This window comes from Danio rerio, chromosome 4 (assembly GCF_049306965.1).
Source record: "Danio rerio strain Tuebingen ecotype United States chromosome 4, GRCz12tu, whole genome shotgun sequence".
Lineage (NCBI taxonomy): Eukaryota > Metazoa > Chordata > Actinopteri > Cypriniformes > Danionidae > Danio > Danio rerio.
This window is the reverse complement of record NC_133179.1, coordinates 14,733,588-14,751,683: the sequence shown is the minus strand read 5'-3', so window position 1 is coordinate 14,751,683 and position 18,096 is coordinate 14,733,588. Positions and strand designations below refer to the sequence as shown.

General features: G+C 36.0%; 1 long non-coding RNA gene and 1 pseudogene across 3 annotated transcripts; one reads left to right on the top strand and one right to left on the bottom strand.

Moving 5' to 3' along the window:
• Positions 1-1,263: 1,263 nt before the first annotated feature.
• On the top strand, positions 1,264-7,238 carry LOC797403 (pseudouridylate synthase PUS7L-like; annotated as a pseudogene).
• LOC110439357 (uncharacterized) lies at positions 6,312-11,844 on the bottom strand. Of its 3 annotated transcripts, none has more exons than XR_012401997.1 (6): positions 11,622-11,844; positions 10,861-10,925; positions 9,811-9,965; positions 7,265-7,412; positions 6,803-6,852; positions 6,312-6,707 (listed from the first exon to the last, which is right to left on the bottom strand). It is a non-coding gene; the product is annotated as an uncharacterized lncRNA (long non-coding RNA). The 3 variants fall into 3 exon arrangements; XR_012401995.1 differs by having other exon boundaries at positions 6,558-6,707; positions 6,803-6,999; positions 9,811-9,894; XR_012401996.1 differs by having other exon boundaries at positions 6,559-6,707; positions 9,811-9,894.
• Positions 11,845-18,096: the final 6,252 nt, after the last annotated feature.

Genomic DNA, 18,096 nt, shown 5'->3' with positions numbered 1-18,096 from the left:
TAGTATCAGCGTGGTGATTTGAACCCTGGTCTGCTGCATCAGGCTTGGATCTCTTACCGAGAGCTCTGACCACTCAACCACCAGTTTCTCATACTAACACCTGTTCGTTTGTTGTATTTAAAGTTACCACTCTTCCACAAATTTATAAAAAAAAAAAAAAGTGAAAATATGATAAAGAATTTATGTTTTTGCAAAAAAAGTCAAACTACATATTATACTACCAATAAACCTGTTCAGTTATTTAATGTAGTTACAAATAAAGGGTGTAAAATAATTACAATTAATTGAACGACTTTATTTTAAGTATTTAGGTATTATTTTAATAATATTTTAAAAATTTAAAGACATATTCAGAATTTAAAAGTGTAACAAATGACACTTCACAGTTCAATAGTAAATCATGGGAATAAATAACATTGATTTTATACGAAAATAGCATTGCCACATAACACCATCAAATGATAACTGGTTTACAGTGTTTAGTATAATTTTAACCAATGCAGTTGTACAATTTAAACATGTATCATTATATATTTTAAAGTTTATAACATGAAACTGGACACACAAATCATTAATTCTGGATGAATCATAACTAGAAGCTTAAAAAATAAAGATGTCATGATGCTGTCATGCAGATGAAGACATGAATTCACTAGACTGCAGACAAAACAAACAGCACTACTGCTTAATATTATTATTCTACATGATGAACCTTACAGGAATCACCGCAATACAAACATCATTAGCGATGAAATGCAAATGAAGCATTGCTTTATAATCCTTTAACGACACAAGTGTAAAGTTACTTACAGGTGATGGAGTGTCCAGCATTCCTGCACATCATCCAGAGATAGTCGCATGTTTTTACCTGAAAGGGCTGAAATGTGTGCTGATAAGTGACATTTAAAGGCTCTCACTGACTGTCACCTGCAGGAAATTTACTTTTATATCTTTAAAACGGTCAGAAAGGTTTGTTTTGACTGTGGTCAAGCGTCGTGTTGTTTACAGAAAGCCAAAGGTGAGCCTCGTGCTGAACGTGAGGTCTCCTGCGCCTCTAGCGGAGCGGAAGAAGATCTGCACACTTTCTACAGGACAGACTGAAAATGACTTCCAGTTATCGACTGTCATTAAATATCTAGCTTGAATAGGCCCTCCTGCATATGACTGAATGTGTTTAGTAATTAACATTTTTTTCTAAGTAAGTAAATAAACAAATAAACAAGCAAACATTCTATCACTTATTGTATCTGCAGGGTCCCTCTTGTGGTCATCAAGTGTATCAATCAGTCTTCAATCAGAAGTGGCTGTCTGCTTTGCTCTGCTGCAGGTGAGTGTGCACCAATTATTTCTTCTTTATTTCTGGACTAATCTGTCAGTTTGTCGAGCATCTGAATTATTAGATGAACGTAGAAACTATCGGTGTATTATTGGTTCAGTAATGAGCTCTTAGAGGAACTGGAGTAATGGAGGTCACTAATGGCCAGTGTGTAGAGTCATCTGGACAAACACAGATAAACAACACGAGACACAAGATCTTCAACACTACTTTTGGGTGGTTTGATTATTGTTGAAGTGTTGTGATTGACTTTTTGTACCCACATAAACATTGTTTTGTTTTATCTGTTTATTCATTTTTCGTTATTTTGTTTTTCACGGCAAATGACATGACAGCGCGAAATGAAGGTAAATAAATACATTTATTTAATCGCTTTCGATTGACTCAAAGCGGCAAAATATTGTAGCAATGATCTCGACTGTAGCTCATCTATTAATATATATATATATATATATATAGAGAGAGAGAGAGAGAGAGAGAGAGAGAGAGAGAGAGAGAGAGAAAGAGAGAGAGAGAGGTGTTGAACACTGATCTGTCACCAGCATGTGGTGTTTTGAGCACTTCTGTCTGTTTACAAAGCAGCTTTTCAAGAACATCATTCACACATCATTATTTCAGTAAATTCTGTTTAACAGATGATATTTAAAAGTTTAATAATGTAAAATGTTATTATTAATTAATTTAGTTTATTTTATAATTTAATTGTTTCATTGTCAATAAAAAATATTTAAAAAATGCTTAGACTTGAGTTAAAATGTCTATGTTGTGCGTTTGTTTTAAAGGCCACCAATGTATGTATCAGTGCAAGTGTAGCCTGTATGCAAGGAATGTGTCAGCCATGGCTAAACAGGTTAGTTGAAGTGAAGTCGTAATGGATAAACTCAATGACCACAAGAGGGAACTGAAGCTCACCTGCTGTCGATGTTAGTGGAAGATAAGTTAGATAGGAAGGAAGGTAAGGTAGATTTTTTTTGTGCTGGTCCTGACCAGCTTAGACCAGCAACAAAGCCTATGCTTTATCAACATGATTTTTTCAGCAGGGGTGATAGATAACATTGATACATAATTTTTTCACAAATATATAATATTTATCACACAAAAAAACAAATAAAAAATAAATAAATAAAATCACTGTCTGGGTGAGATCTCATTGTAACGACATGTCTGTAGGCAGGGGGTGTTCAATCCGATGTTGCTTTGAAAAACTGGCTCAAAAAGTAAGCTGGATTACGTGATCACGAACCGCAAAGACAGGATTACTAAATCCGGATAAATTTTATCCGGATTAAACCTTTTGAAAAACCGGGCCCTGGTGAAATTATATCATTGCAATATATATTGCAGCAAAACAAAATATCACCATGTCTATTTTTCCAATATCATGCAGCCCTAGTTTCTACTGTTGATAGAAATTGACACTTAATAACATCTGCAGTTTGTATAATGTCGTTTGTCATAGAAACAATATGACTTTGCTAAAAATAATCAATCATAATTACAACAATTATCAGAGCAAAATATGTGATCTATGCCAGCATTTTGTGCATCAAAACAAACATTTTATGTTGTTATTTTACTTTGACTGATATTAAGAGCAGATGAATGTATAGTGTGAGATTATGAAAGCGCTTACAGGACATTTTACAATGCTTAGAGAGATAGTTTATCCAAAAACTAATGTTTACTCTACTTACTTTCCCTCAGGTTGTTCCAAACACAAAAGAAGATACTTTGAGGAAAGCTGGAAATCTGTAACCATCGACTTCCCTAGCAGCGGAAACGAATACTATGAAGACAACGATTACAGGTATTCAGCTTTCTTCTAAATATCTTCTAATAAACAAGTGAAGGGTGAGTAAATGATGACATATTCTTCAGTTTTAGCTGTGGTGTGGGTGATCTAAAGCTGTTTTATTCACTGTGCTGTGATTTATGAAGTTACTCCTGCAATATACGTGTCAATGTGTGGAGATTTCTCACTTGTGTTTGTGCTGTTCAACATGTCGCTTACCATCATTTGCTTTTTGGAGGGTCACTCCTCTAGAAAGGGAATAATGAGAACCAAAACAACTGGGAAAGAGGCGGCAGAGCGATTGTTTAATGCACTTTTTTTTTTGCAGGCAAAAGCAAAACCCCTTCTGGACACAGTTCTGGATCTCAGGGAGAGACACCACCATCTTGTTCTCAAACACACCACAGCATTCACGCAGTGTGGAGATGTGCAGCCTGTGCAATGAAGCCAGATTAGTGGCTGGCCAGTTCAGTTTCAGTTTAGGTTGCACCAATTCTGGGTTTTAGGTACCATGAAGGAGCTCAGCTCTGCTCGGCTGCTCCATGATGCAAACAACGAGTGAATAAAGTCCAGCTGCCTTCATGTTACCTAAAACTAGGCCTGCACAATATATTGATTCAGCATCGATATCACAATGTGCAAATCTGCAAATCTGTGTTGAGTTGGGATTGTGATTAACCAGAAGACAGAGTTCAGTTCTGAACAGTTTAACTCTCACTGAGTGAAAGACTTATCAGGTCTGTATTAGACGATGTAAGATTTCAAGTGAATTTAAATCATTTGGGCACTAGAAATGATCAAATGTGTAGCTTTAATAAAGAATAATTGCATTTAATTATTTCCACAGTGAAGACTAAAGTAGTCAATGTTTGAAGTGTATCACAAAAGAGTTTCAAAATGTTCCTAGGACAGGACGGGATGTTGTTAAATAGTGTGAAGATAACTTTAATGAAAGGTTTTCAACCTTATAAAGTGATATTCTACATTTGATCTTTTAATTTCTGTCCCTCAGTCCTGTTAGACTCTCCAGAAAGCCATAAAGCACAGTTTATATAACATGTATATTTCTTCTATTTGATTAATTTATGCTTGTTGTATGTTTATTATATTTTATGCAGATTCACTCCTCGACAAAATCAAACAATCAAACTTATTCCAAATTCAAGTTGTTAGTCGTATTGTGAAATTATATTCCTATTGCAGTTTATATCGCAGAAAAACGAAATATTGCGATGTCAGTTTTTCCCAACATCCTGCAGCCCTACCTAAAACCCAGAACTTGTGCAAACTAAACAAACAAGCCAAGAAGAGAACGATGGCAGACTGTCAAATGCAGGAGGAGAGTTTATACACAGGTGAGTGAAGAAGAAACATCTCTTGTTGACATGTAAAACCAAGTTTAGGTGACAATCCTCCTTTCCTATCAGCTTTTACTCTGCGGAAGGAGAACCTGGAGACTCTGGAGGCAATCAGCTACATGGCTGCAGAACTCGCAGTGCTTCCCTCTGATTTCACTTATGCAGGAATTAAAGACAAGAGAGCCATTACTTACCAGGCCATGGTGGTGAAAAAGATCTCTCCAGAGCGGTAAACAGACCCATCACCTGATGTCATGATTTCCCTAATATTTGTCATTTGTTTCTTTTACTTCATCGAATTATTTAGGGATTTTTTATGTTATTATGAAGTACTTGAGAAGAGCCACAAGATGGTGCCAGAAATTAATTTTTAAAACTTGCAGTGTATATAGTGCAAAATATTCATATATAATGATGATAGCTTATATAAAGAGCCTCTGAGTATAAAGCTTTACATTTTAGTCTAAAAAATTAAAACAAAAATAAAAACAAGTTTCATTCTAGTGTATTATGTGTATGCATATGTTCACTTTACATTCACCAATTTGATAAAATATCTATTTGCTTTCTAAAACTTTAATCGTCAAATTTATTGCAAAGTATTTATTCTGTTTCATCAACAAGAAGCAATGTGCAAGAAAAGGATATGAATTGAAGTGCATGTTTTTAAAGATAAGATGGGGATGGGGTCTTTGGGATCCTTAATGAGAGTTCACATCATGGTCAACTTCTTTACATTTGTAGATGCATATAAACACATTTGTGTGTCAGGTTGCTGGAGAAAGGCTCAGAGTTTGAGAGGAGGGGAATGCAGATCTCTCGTGTCCGTCCTGTGTTTGAAGCTCTTAAGCTTGGAAGACTGCAGGGAAATCACTTTGAGCTGGTCATCTGAAGCATCATGGGAAACATGGTCTTGCAGAGCTGCCACAGCTTATAGAGGAAGCAGTGGAAAATGTGAAGGTAAATGTGTGTATGTTCATCAGCATTTCATGAAGAGATGTACACACAGAACTACTAAATATTAGTTTTGATTTTTCAGAACAAAGGCTTTGTGAATTATTACGGTCCTCAGCGGTTTGGAAGTGGTTCGTGTGTCCAAGCAGATCAAGTAGGGCTTGCGCTGTTGAAGGAGAATATGGTAATAGAGTCATTTCCATTGATCAGTTATATGTGATGCTCCGGCTTTTGTTAGAAACACTGTGTTTGAGCAGGAGGCTTCAGTTAATCTGTTCTTCACCCCAGAGGATGACGATGACCTCCAGAACAAAGCTAAACGTCATTTTCTGCAAACAGGTGAGTGCTGGGATTTCTGTGATAGCTAAAATAGTTATAGTTCAGCCACAGATGTATATTTAATCATTCAATCTTTATTTGTAAAGCACAATTAAACAACTAATGTTGAACAATGTGCTGTAGAAAATAGATAAACATGAAGCTAAAACATATTATTGGGGATTTTCCAATACATGCTGATCATTGTTGCTTCATTTATTTCAGTTTCAGTGCGTCCAAGAACGACTAACTGTTCTCTTCGTTCAGGGAATGCCAAGGAGAGCTTGGCGCTGATGCCAGCGTATAAAGCCAGAGAGCGGCTCATGCTGCGGGCGCTCCACCGGTACGGCAGTGGACAGGAGGGTTGCACTCGTGGCTGGCTCAGTTTACCCCACAGCATGAGGGTCTTCTACCTTCACTCCTACTGCAGCAGAGTGTGGAACCAAGCAGCCAAATACAGGCTGCAAAAACTGGGCTTTAAGCCTGTTCAGGGCGATCTGGTTTGGGCTGAGCCTGTAAAAGGGCTCAAAGATGTCACAGAGGAGCTCAGTGCTCCACAGGTAAGGGTCTTGATTTAGTTATTGCTAAATAATAGCCAGAAACGGTTTGTGTTTAGATTGAATTGGGTGAAATAAATCATAAGAATAAAACAAACACGCACTTTATTCAGAGTAAATTTCAATCTAATAATATCCTAACATTTACCCTGAAATACAACTTTAAGAAACATTTGTTTGATTATTTGAGTCTACTTTGTAAAGAAGTATTTTAAAAATGTATATATAAATTAAACATGCATAAATCTTTCAAATATTTTATTAAAGAAGAGTGTGTGTACATAAATGCAGGTATGTTGAATGATTGTACATTTGTATTATTGTTTCTTGTTCTTATTTGTGGTTTTCCATTCATTTTCACTTGTTTTCTGTGCTGTAGATCCATGTTGTGGCTTCAGATGAGGAGAAGAATGAGGTTTTCTCATTAGACCAGGTACTGTTTCAGATGTCTTTCATTGCTCTGTATGTCTGCTACAGTAACTCTTACCCATCAGTCTCTTATTGTGCCTCTGTGGTTTTTCATCCAGGTGATTCTTCCTATGCCAGGAAATAGTGTCAAGTATCCAGAAAACCTTTTGGGTCAATGGTATCAAGACCGATTGGCTCAAGACGGTTTGGAGTCCTGCCGATTCAGAGTGACTCCCCTTAAACTCAACGTCCCTGGATGTTATCGACCCCTGCTCGCTAAGCCACAGAACATCACATATAGCCTGCAGACGAGTTCATCAGACGAGTCTAACACACACTGTCTGTCACTAAACTTTGACTTGGAGGCGTCCTGCTACGCTACTGTGTGTCTCGGAGAGATTATGAAGACTAATCTTTCATAGGTTACTCAATGACACTGATTAAAAGTGTTTAGAGACTAAAAAACGTCAAATATGAGGAGCCGTATTTTTATTAAAAAGTTTATTTACAATTGTCATGATGATTGTGTTTTTTACCTTACCTGCAACAATATTCCACTCATTTGTTTGTGAATGAGCTGTAATTTCAGCATTGAGCACTAGATGTCTCTCTCAGGTCCAGCTCAGAAGCAGTTGGACTGATGAACCCTAAAGGATCTGCCAGCTGTGTTCAATGAATCACAAGCTCATCTAGAAGTGATAGAAAAATTAGGATGGAAATATTATGCTGTACATCTGTTAAGGCTTATGAGGTGAACCATGAATTAAGAAATGTAAACAAATCCTAAAATTATAACAAAAAACATTATTTTTATAACATTTCAAAATCCTCAGTCAAACGTCACGTTTAAATTCCACAATGTGTCCAAATCTAATGTCAAGCTCAATATTTCAACATAAACTGATTAAAAGTTGTTTAAATCCACTTCTGCTCATCCACTAAATATTGTACATAAACTCCTAATTGAAAAAAAAAAAATTAATGAGAGGAGTTTCAAATGCAACGATTGCTGTGTATAGGAGGCAGCTGTGGCCTAGTGGTTAGGGATTTGGACTTGTAATCGAAAGGTTGCATTCTCAATCCCGGCAGAGCTTGGATAAATTAAAAACAGGCTAGAGTATGGGTGATCATACTTGAAGACTCCACTTCATATATGTGCGTTATCAAATAGACAAACACAAATAAAACAAAACTTCGGTTTAAACAACTCTCAGACTCGATAGCTCTGCAAGAGTGGGATTTGAACCCGGGTCTCAAGGATTCAAAACTTGATGCGTTAATACTTGAGCTACTGAAGCTGTGAAGCTAAAAGCAGTTTTGAATGAGCATTTGTTTTTAGTTTTATAAATGTAAATGCTGTTTCTGAAAGCTGCCTATAAAAGAGAAGTCCAAAACATAGGGGGAACCTGAGACTCAGTGGCTCAGGGGTAAAATCTTTGAGCATATAACTTGGAGACCCAAGTAACCCAGGTTCAAATCCCACAAATGTAAGTGTTTAACCCTATAAACTAAAACATTTTAACCATATAAATTAAAGCTTTCACCAAAACTCTGTCCAAAACATATTCAAACCCATACATTCAATGGCCCAGTGGTAAAATCTTTAAGCTTTAAACTTGGAGACCCATGTTCAAATCCCACTGATGCAAGTGTCTAACAAAAATACTAAACAATTTTGGTCAAATAAATTAAAACTTTCAACAAAACTCTGACCAAAACCATATGAAGCTGCCGGATTCAATAGTCTAGTGGTAAAATCTTTGATCTTTCTTCTTAGTGACCTGGGTTCAAATCCCACTATTGCAGGTATTTAACTCTGCAAACTAAACATTTTTGGCCCTACAAAATAATTTTTTTAACAAAGCCCTGTTCAAATCAAGTGTGGCTCACTGCTTCAATGGCCTGGTGGTAAAATCTTTGAAGTTGCATTTTTTGAGACCCGGGTTCAAATCCCACTATTGCAAACGTTTAACTTTGTAAACTAAAAGTTTTTATTCATATGAAGTAAAGCTTTCAACAAAACCTTGTCCAAAAGCTTCCTAACCTCACAGAATTAATGGCCCAGTGGTAAATTTATTTGAGTTTTCATCTTGGAGATCCGGGTTCAAATCCCACTATTGCCAGTGTTTACTTCTGTTAGCTAAAATTTTTTTGTCATATATTTTTTTTTAATCAAAACCAGATCTAAAAGCATTGCAAGACTCCAGATTCAATGGCTCAGTGATAAAACCACTGAGCTTTCATCTTGGAGACCCGGGTTCAAATCCCACTACTACTTTTATAAAATTCCTATACAGCTGATAAAACTGCAATAAGAAACATGCAATGCATCAGTAAGCTTGTGGCTCAGTGGGAGAATATTCAGTTATTGTGCTTAACAGTATCGGTTCGAATCCTGCAGATACTATCTTCTTTCTTTCTTATGCAAACTCAGAATAATGTATCACTAAATATACAGAAAAACACTTCATAAACTCCAGAGTTTCAGTGGCTCAGGATGTAAAGCACTAGGCTTTCATCTTGGAGACCCGGGTTCAAATCCCACTACTGCTTTTATAAAATTCCTATACAGCTGATAAAACTGCAATAAGAAACATGCAATGCGTCAGTAAGCTTGTGGCTCAGTGGGAGAATATTCAGTTATTGTGCTTAATAGTATGGGTTCGAATCCTGCAGATACTATCTTCTTTCTTTCTTATGCAAACTCAGAATACTGCATCACTAAATATACAGAAAAACACCTTATAAACTCCAGAGCTTCAGTGGCTCAGGACATAAAGCACTAGGCTTTCATCTTGGAGACCCGAGTTCAAATCTCACTATTTCTTTGGTTTAATTGCCATCATTAAACAAACAAAATGCGCCAAAAAGCAGGTGTTAATGTGAAAGCCAGGATGGCACGACTGGTAACACACGTTGGCTGTGGACAAGGCTACGAAGAGTCGTGGGTACGAAACTCACCTCAGGTGTGCGGAATACACCAAAGACAATACCTGGGGCGGTATAACAGAACAGAGGGCTGAGCAGAGGGTGGAGATCAAAGGCTCACGAGCATACAGTGAAACACGGACCAGATCAGAAACATACCTGGGGCGGTAAGACAACTGAGCGGCAAAGGCTAGGACCATCCTGAGGCGGTAAATCAACACAGAGGTGATGGCTCGGACAAACCTAGGGCAGTAAGACAGAAAGGTAAGCTGGACTGAGAGGTGGAACAATGAAAGAGGTGGAGCAGGGAGAGGCTGAACAGAGAGAGGAGAAGGAAGAGTTGAAAAGAAAGGAGGGAAAACTTTTTTTTTGGAAAAAAAACACCTTTTTTTTGCAAAAATTCCCAAAACTAGTATCAGCGTGGTGATTTGAACCCTGGTCTGCTGCATCAGGCTTGGATCTCTAACCGAGAGCTCTGACCACTCAACCACCAGTTTCTCATACTAACAACTGTTCGTTTGTTGTATTTAAAGATACCACTCCTCCACAGATTTATAAAAAAAAAAAAAGTGAAAATTGGATAAAAAATTCATGTTATTTTCATTTTAAACCTGTTCAATTATTTAATATAATTACAAAAAAAGGTCTAAAATAATTACAATTAATTAAATGACTTTAAATTATATAAATAATATTATTAGAACAGTTAATACTTAAATTCTTAAAATTATTTAAAGACATATTCAGAATTTAAAGGTGTAAAAAATACTACTGACAAATTAATCTCACTATAGACAAATTCTTCCTATAGAAAAATTCAATACTAAATGATGGGAATAAATAACATAACAGCAAACATCCTGACAAATACAAATGTTTCAACTGCTACAATGTGAAACGAAAAGAGTAAATCATATTTATGAACGCGTGAAAAGATGAATGGACAGCTACTGAAAAGAGCTGTTCAACCCGTATGTCTTTATAAGCCTGAATGACGTTAATCAGTGGTGAAAAAATATCCACTGTGTAGAAAAAATGAATAAATAAAATAACTTGATGCTAAATATTTTTCCATGTTCCAATAAGAATGACATGAGGTTGAGAAAGTTATCATCACTATATTTGTGTGATCTATTCTACAACACACATTCATCGAGTCTTCAGGCTTTTTAATAACAAAAAAAAAACAGAAAAGTAGAGACAAATTACCTCAGCATGATGAGCAGATGACCATAATTACAGCGACTGACTGTCCATGCGTCCAAACACAAACTCTGCAGGGAAAAACATCAATAAATAAATTATTCCACTGTATTTTTGAAGTTAAGGAGAAATACATGAATCCATAAATAAAACTAAGAATCTCTGTTTGTATATTGCATATAATTACTATTACATTTAAAGTTACATTATTATTTTAGATCTATTTCATTACTTGCATGTCTATTTTGTTATTTTCATGTAGTGAAATACATGTTAAGTATTCAAGGCTATATGTATTACATGATTTTATATCTATATAAATATTTATTTCTATATTCTGTGTTTTTAGTACCATTTATAACATGATTTACAAGAAGAAAATAATATTGCCACATAACACAATCAAATGGCAACTAGTTTACAGTGTTAAACAAAGCAGTTGTGTTGATGAGGAAATGTGTACAATTTAAACATGTATCATTATATTTATATATTAAAGTTTATAACATGAAACTGGACACACAAATCATTAATTCTGGATGAATCATAACCAGAAGCTTAAAAATAAAGATGTCATGATGCTGTCATGCAGATGAAGACATGAATTCACTAGACTGCAGACAAAACAAACAGCACTACTGCTTAATATTATTATTCTACATGATAAACTTTACAGGAATCACCTCAATACAAACATCATTAACGATTAAATGCAAATGAAGCATTGCTTTATAATCCTTTAACGACACAAGTGTAAAGTTACTTACAGGTGATGGAGTGTCCAGCATTCCTGCACATTATCCAGTGATAGTCGCATGTTTTTGCTTGAAAGGGCTGAAATGTGTGCTAATAAGTGACATTTAATGGCTCTCACTGACTGTCACCTGCAGGAAATGTACTTTTATATCTTTAAAACGGTCAGAAAGGTTTGTTTTGACTATGGTCAAGCGTCGTGTTGTTTACAGAGAGCCAAAGGTGAGCCTCGTGCTGAACGTGAGGTCTTTTGCGCCTCTAGCGGAGCGGAAGGAGAACTGCACACTTTCTACAGGACAGACTGAAAATGACTTCCAGTTATCGACTGTCATTAAATATCTAGCTTGAATAGGCCCTCCTGCATATGACTGAATGTGTTTAGTGATTAACATTTTTGTTCTAAGTAAATAAACAAATGAACAAGCAAACATTCTATCACTCATTGTATCTGCAGGGTCCCTCTTGTGGTCATCAAGTGTATCAATCAGTCTTCAATCAGAAGTGGCTGTCTGCTTTGCTCTGCTGCAGGTGAGTGTGCACCAATTATTTCTTCTTTATTTCTGGACTAATCTGTCAGTTTGTCGAGCATCTGAATTATTAGATGAACGTAGAAACTATCGGTGAAATATTGGTTCAGTAATGAGCTCTCAGAGGAACTGGAGTAATGGAGGTCGCTAAATGGCCAGTGTTTAGAGTCATCTGGACAAACACAGACAAACAACACGAGACACAAGATCTTCAACACTACTTTTGGGTGGTTTGATTATTGTTGGAGTGTTGTGATTGACTTTTTGTACCCACATAAACATTGTTTTGTTTTATTTGTTTTTTATTTCTTCATTTTTTGTTATGTTGTTCCTCACACCAGATCAGACGACATGACAGCGCGAAATGAAGGTAAATACATTTCTTTCATTGCTTTCTATTGACTCAAAGCAGAGAGAGAGAGAGAGAGAGAGAGAGAGAGAGAGAGAGAGAGAGGTGTTGAACACTGTTCTGTCACCAGCATGTGGAGTTTTGAGCACTTCTGTCTGTTTGCAAAGCAGCTTTTCAAGATGAACATCATTCACACACATCATTATTTCAGTAAATTCTGTTTAACAGATGATATTTAAAAGTTTAATAATGTAAAATGTTATTATTAATTAAGTTTATTTTATTATTTAATTATTGTCAATAAAATGTAATATAAAAATGCTTAGACTTGAGTTAAAATGTCTATGTTGTGCGTTTGTTTAAAAGGCCACCAATGTATGTATCAGTGCAAGTGTAGCCTGTATGCAAGGAATGTGTCAGCCACCATGGTCAAACAGGTTAGTTAAAGTGAAGTCGTAATGGATGAACTCAATGATCACAAGAGGGAACTGAAGCTCACCTGCCGTCGATGTTAGTGGAAGATAAGTTGGATAGGAGGGAAGGTACGGGAGATTTTAGCTGGTTTATTGCTGGTCTAAATATATGATATTTATGACAAAAAAATTAAATAAATTCACTATCAGGATAAGATCTCATTGATAATGATGGTGATTCATTTCCATGTAATCCAGGTCATGCTGGATTTCCACATTATTGGTCGCAATCACACAATGACAAACCACAGTTTATTCAGCAGTCAGTCATAAATCTCTATTGAAACATGTCTGTGTTTCTCTATGAAAGCTTAAAATGTTGATAGTTAGTGTACATGGACAAGAACACTGTTAATTGGAGAAAAAAAATGAAACAAAAAAGAGAGAATTGTGTGAGAGAATCGCAGTCTCAGTTCCCATTGAGAATAAATGTGATGTGATCTTCAAACTGCATCATATCAACACTTAAGAGCAATGCTCAGACTCTTATGTGTGCTCTTAACTCTTCATTTCTATCAGCCCCTCATTTTATTTTCTCCTTATTTGTATGAATAAGTTCTTCTCACTTTTAAAAATGTTTAGGATAAAAGCAACTGCTGCAGGATTATTTACTGTTTATTTATTATTATCTGCTACATGAATATTTTACCTGGCATGTGAAAGCAAGACATTGACATGTGGGTTATTTCCAAACTGATCTAAACCATCTGATTCATGTGTGTCACTTAATAAATAATATAATAATCTTACATTATCCTTATAAGTTTCACTTACATAATCTGACATTTTTTTAAATGTGACAACATAGACAGAACATGTCAAGCTGGCATTGACACAATGTTTCTACATTAGTTAACATTCACACATAATAATAACTGTAATTTTCATAGGCCCACTGACTCTAAAAATAATCATAATTACAACAATTATCAGAGCGAAATATGTCATCTATGCCAGCATCTTGTGCATCAAAACAAACATTTTATGTTGTTATTTTACTTTGACTGATATTGAGAGCAGATGAATGTATAGTATGAGATTATGCAAGCGCTTACAGGACATTTTACAATGCTTAGAGGGATACTTTATCCAAAAATGAACATTTTAATGCTTAAATTAATTAGACATCAACATTTAAACATTAAATTAAGATTAATGCGTAAATGTTGAATGAAAATTTACTTCATTTACTCACCCTCAAATCCTCTTTACAAGTTTCTTTATTCTGTTGAACACAAAAGAAAGTATTTTGAGGAAAGCTGGAAATCTGTAACCATCGACTTCCCTAACAGAGAAAACAAATACTATGAAGACAACGATTCCAGGTATTCAGCTTTCTTCTAAATATATTCTAATAAACAAGTGAAGGGTGAGTAAATGATGACAGATTCTTCAGTTTTAGCTGTGGTGTGAGTGATCTAAAGCTGTTTTATTCACTGTGCTGTGATTTATGAAGTTACTCCTGCAATATACGTGTCAATGTGTGGAGATTTCTCACTTGTGTTTGTGCTGTTCAACATGTCGCTTACCATCATTTGCTTTTTGGAGGGTCACTCCTCTAGAAAGGGAATAATGAGAACCAAAACAACTGTGGAAGAGGCGGCAGAGCGATTGTTTAATGCACTTTTTTTTTTGCAGGCAAAAGCAAAACCCCTTCTGGACCCAGTTCTGGATCTCAGGGAGAGACACCACCATCCCGTTCTCAAACACACCACAGCATTCACTCAGTGTGGAGATGTGCAGCCTGTGCTATGAAGCCAGATTAGTGGCTGGCCAGTTCAGTTTCAGTTTAGGTTGCACCAATTCTGGGTTTTAGGTACCATGAAGGAGCTCAGCTCAGCTCGGCTGCTCCATGATGCAAACAAAGAGTGAATAAAGTCCAGCTGCCTTCATGTTACCTAAAACTAGGCCTGCACAATATATTGATTCAGCATCGATATCACAATGTGCAAATCTGCAATAGTCACATCGCAGGATCTGCTGTGTTGAGTTGGGATTGTGATTAACCAGAAGACAGAGTTCAGTTCTGAACAGTTTAACCCTCACTGAGTGAAAGACTTATCAGGTCTGTATTAGACGATGTAAGATTTCAAGTGAATTTAAATCATTTGGGCACTAGAAATGATCAAATGTGTAGCTTTAACAAAGAATAATTGCATTTAATTATTTCCACAGTGAAGACTAAAGTAGTCAATGTTTGAAGTGTATCACAAAAGTGTTTCAAAATGTTCCTAGGACAGGACGGGATGTTGTTAAATAGTGTGAGGATAACTTTAATGAAAGGTTTTCAATCTTATAAAGTGATATTCTACATTTGATCTTTTAATTTCTGTCCCTCAGTCCTGTTAGACTCTCCAGAAAGCCATAAAGCACAGTTTATATAACATGTATATTTCTTCTATTTGATTAATTTATGCTTGTTGTATGTTTATTATATTTTATGCAAATTCACTCCTCGACAAAATCAAACAATCAAACTTATTCCAAATTCAAGTTGTTAGTCGTATTGTGAAATAATATTCCTATTGCAGTTTATATCGCAGAAAAACGAAATATTGCGATGTCAGTTTTTCCCAATATCCTGCAGCCCTACCTAAAACCCAGAACTTGTGCAAACTAAACTGAAAGTTAACCGTCCAACCAGCTAATCCAGCTTCACACTACAGGCCCCTGACTGGACTGCTGATGTGTTTATTTTAATGACTCTTAGGACAGAGGTTTAGTTCAGCTTTAATTTGAGTGATTAAACTGATGTGGCAAGAAAACATAGATCAATGTATTAAAACAAGTGGCCTGAGTTATACAGCATCATGAAAATGGCCAGTAAAATATATGATCAAACTTACAAATATCAATAATTCAACAGTTGAAATAAATTGTTGTTGTTTTTAATATTATCTGTGTCATAAAAAATGCAGCGCATCAGTCTGGAGCTTCTAGTGATGCTAAAGGTCTTGATTAGCTGCTGCTGCTGTTTTTAATCAGGACTGAAGTATAAGAAGAATTTCTGATACATTATAAGACATTCAGAGAGATGAAAAGTCAAAGAGCAAGATATTTATATACTTTATTACAAGATTCTGGATTGATATTTAGAGAACCTGATGCTGATTCATCATTTATTTGAGTTGTTTTTATTATTGTATTTATTAATATGTATATTTTTGTATTGTTTTTGTAAATTATTGTTAATGTGGAAGGACAGATTGTCATTGTAAATTGATTAATTCAGTCTTTTGAGTAATTTAAAAGTATTAATGCATTTCTGTTATTGTTCAAACATTCTTATTGAGTAAAGAAATCAGAGCTAAACTCAGGAGAGCAGCTCAGCAGGATCAGGATCACACAGCTGTGTTTAAAAGTCCTGCTGATGTTTTCATGTGTGAATGCAAGTAGACTTATTGTCCACAAGGTGGCGCTCATTAACACACTGTTCTGCTCTTGTGTGTTCATGTTTAATCAGTCTTTCAGCTGCTTTTCAATGTAGTCTCATGACCAAACTTAAACCTCTGAGAGCCTCAATCTCAGTGGCGCAGCAGGAAAGTCATCGCCTTCAGTCAACAAGACCAGAGTTCTGCTCTCAATATTGCTGATACTGAATTATTATCAGTGTTCGCTAAACTAGACTTACTAACAGTAATAAGGAAGTAAATAACTGAGATGTCTGTGGCTCAGTGGAGGATCGCTCGTCTGCAGATTATGATAGTCTGATCTACATTCCTGCATTTTCACATTATTGTTTATCACAACAAATCTCTGGATAAAACTGAGACAGAAGAACAGCAGAATGTGTCAGACTCAGTGGCTCAGCTGGTCAAAGTGTCGTGTGTTTATCACAGAGTCCTGAGTTCAAGTCCTGCTGATGCTCATGTTGAATTATTATCAGTGTTGAAGCTGAACTAAACATTTAAACATCAAAATGTCCTCTGTCCTTGGATCCTATCCAACATCCTCTGTGGTGTGTGACATAAAGAGTTTGCTTGAGATTCTGGAGTCCTGGGTTCAAATACAATTATCGTTATGTTAAAACCTTTGAGGTGCATTACATCCAGCAAAGTGTGCTAAACTGCAGCAGTGAGTGTGTAAGTCATTGTGGCTCAACTGGATAAACACATCTTACTTGAAGGTGAGGTTGTGGATTCAAACACCATCTCTGTACTAATATTAAGTATAGATTTGCTCTGTTTTTGTGATAGGGAATTTAATGCTTTAGTCTGAAAATGTTTAAGCATGTGACGTGAGACTAAAATATAGCCTATAATTAGTGACCCAATCTGAAGCATCTTTGAGTGCACAATTATGAGTAAAGTGCTGTTCTTCATCCGCTCCACTAGGCGGCAAAAGCGGCTTCTGGTTCAGTCTGACTCGCAGCTTCAGGTGTTTGTTTGACAACAAGGAAGAAGCGTGTGATGACAGATGACAGTCTCCAAAACAAAACATCTGCAGTTGGTTTAAAATACATCATTTACAGATGACAGCTTAGCGACAGACTCTTAATGTGTTTAAACAGCACATATTCCAGCTCAACAGCAGATTAAAGCAGCAGAATCTGCGATCAAGTGCAGGAATCGACTGAAGAGACTCACCTGTAAGTATCAGCTCCTATAAAGTTCTCTTTCTGCTTGTGAAATGACTGACACGGGCTCTATAAACAGCTTCTGCTCTTTATAAAGAGCGCTGATTAATAGTGTCTGCTGTTATGAATACAGCTCGTCTGTCAGTTGATGTATATTTCTGTTGTGATGGATGAAATGAGTTGAACACTGTAAGAGTCAGAGCTGATGTTGATGCTGTCTTTAATCTTCAACATGTTCAACAGTGGAGTCTGACAAACAAGCATGAATGAAGCTTTCCTCAGCTTTCATGAAGTATTATCTGATTGTTTACATGTTTCTTGCTAATGTCACTGATAGAGTTTGTTTATTGTTTATTTGAGAGAGAATATTGTGATATTTATATTATAAAGCAGCATAAATCTGCACTTATCCTTGTTTAAAAGTCAATTAGTGAGCTTTTGTAGAGCTGCAGTCTTCAATATTGTACCTGTCAATAGACACTGTACTGTACGTTATCTTATGTTGCTGAACTCTGATCAGTTCTGCTGTTTCAGATGTGCTTTTGTAGTAAAGTCTTTATTTGT